General features: G+C 26.4%; 1 protein-coding gene across 1 annotated transcript in view; it reads right to left on the bottom strand.

Annotated features, from left to right (window-relative positions):
* Positions 1–2573, bottom strand: part of LOC105620102 (putative fatty acyl-CoA reductase CG5065) — a 12935-nt gene that overhangs the window by 9234 nt on the left and 1128 nt on the right. The gene's annotated exons all lie outside the window — the stretch shown is intronic.

Genomic DNA, 2573 nt, shown 5'->3' on the forward strand with positions numbered 1-2573 from the left:
CACACACACACACACACACACACACACACACACACACACACACACACACACACACACACACACACACACACACACACACACACACACACACACACACACACACACACACACACACACACACACACACACACACACACACACACACACACACACACACACAGATTGCATCCTTACCTATCAACATCAATAAGTTTTGTAAAAATCCGGAACGTTTTCGAAAATGAGTACGTGGTCACGTTTCACTTTCATGAAATGTCTCATATAATTAATTATCTAATTATATGTACAACATATTTCTTGTTATACGTGTTATACGTGTTCTTGAACTTCGAACTCACATTTCCACTGATAAAGAAATCCTGTTCATTATGTATGTATTAATTATCTTAATTGGTTGTATATGTAATATGATATAATATAATATATACAGGTCTATATATATAGGGTATTTTATAATTCGCGACTAGTTAGGTAAAATTATTCCTTATAATGACAAATAAGTCGAAAAATCCTAAAAAATTTTTTATCTGGTAATCATTATTAACAAACGAGATATTATATTAGGTATGGGAAAAAGTTCGTGGCGTTTTTTCTGTTACATCGGGAAAAACGCCACAAACTTTTTCCCACACCTAATATTAAGTAAAATCTATCTCCAATTCTTTATTGGATGCATTTATGAATTTGGGCGATTCACAGATATATGTATATTTATATACAAATCCATATAACAAATCAAACTAATCAAAACTCCTTATAAATCAAAGAACTGAAAAGGATACAGGCAGTAGTCAAGTGCAGAAGACGTCGCGCGTTTTAGTGAATAAAGAAGTTTCATACTTCATAGATCTATTATTTGCGCGACGATTTTCTGCGCTTGATTCCTATTGCCCGTATTCTTTCCAGTTCTTTGATTTATACAAAAAAATGCACATATTTCTATTATAAATACTAATGCACTCCCCCCCATATTTTTATATTTTAAAAATTATAAATATTTAAACTTTAGATTGGCACCCTGATATATGAATAGGTGAAAGCCATAGAGTAGATTTTATTGACCTACTAACTTTATCTCATTGGTGCAATTTACGTGAAAGAAAAAGTGAAGTAAATTATAACTCGTCTTTCTTGAAAATAAATGTCTAATAAACATCATAAAAATCAAGTCTAATGAAACCTTGGTTTCTCAAAGACATAATTAAGTAACTTACATCACTATGGCTTTCACCTTTTTACGTAATTAAAAATTACAATTACAAATGATGTATTACGTTAACGATATTTTCTTTTGTTAGAAGAATATAATAATCATGTAAATAGCAAATTCAAATAGATTCTATGTACTTTGCTCATAATTGAAAGTCACCGTATTTGTATCAAATAATTTTTCACGATAATTATTTCACGCGATACTGTTGAATGGATTAGTGATTAGTTTCGAATAAAATGTGATGTGAAGTATTAGGTGCGATCAAGTAGGGTTGTGCATTTATGCACATATAAAATATAATAATTTATAAGATATAATTTACGTATATATACAATATGTAATGTAAACTATGATAACTATTTTATTTTTATTTTATATTTTATCTATATGAACAATCTGCGACTCATCAAAGCCTATATTTTTTCTCATTGCATTACTTCCGTCTCGCTTATATATTTTTATAATATTAAAATCAGATATTTAAAGTAATATATCGTATGAACATCGATAACTGCGATTTTATGCAGAATTTACTTTCATGTAATTTATTACACTTATATAATATTTGGATTCTCCTAACAAAATTTTGCGATTTATTTTAAAATTGCAGCCAGTTTTAATTTAATTGGGTCACGTTTTATATTGTAATGCCAGATTATAATGTCAATTTTTGTCCACTCATATTTAAATAATTGATTTTTATATTGACTTTATATTGCATACAACATTCTAATCAATGATGAATTGATGATATGCCTCTTTAACTTCGCGAGATAATAGTTATAGATTAGTATTTAGATTTAGGAAAAAAAGTACATTAAAAAAAATTTTATTATAATTCTAATCTATTTTATTTTTATTGTAAAAAATTATAATTACATTATATTATATGTAATTGATTAATATTGAGAATGATCCGATTAAGATTGAAATGTTTTTATTTTAAAATTTATCATTGCTATTATTTAAGTTTTTAGCATTAAAGAAACCTTACTATCCTTGTAATCCTATCTTGTTCTTTTAATTATTTGAATCTTTTTACTTTTTAAAAATCAGATATATATTTAATTTTGAAACTAATTATTTCTTTTTGTATTGTATTGTCCAATTTAATAATTTAATAATTTAATAATTTACATAGTATATTATTTATATTGTCTATAACAAACAAATTCGTATAAACAACATGTAAATATTTTATATAAATGTAATCTTAAAATTTATGGTATATATCCTGTTAGCATTAGTCAAATTTTTAAATTAATAAAGTCTAATGTAGTTTGTTGTATTTAAGTATTTCGCTGATTGTTAACTATGAAAAAGATTTTTTATAATAATCGTTTCTCTCTCTCTCTCTCTC

Source organism: Atta cephalotes (assembly GCF_000143395.1).
Source record: "Atta cephalotes unplaced genomic scaffold scaffold00024, whole genome shotgun sequence".
Lineage (NCBI taxonomy): Eukaryota > Metazoa > Arthropoda > Insecta > Hymenoptera > Formicidae > Atta > Atta cephalotes.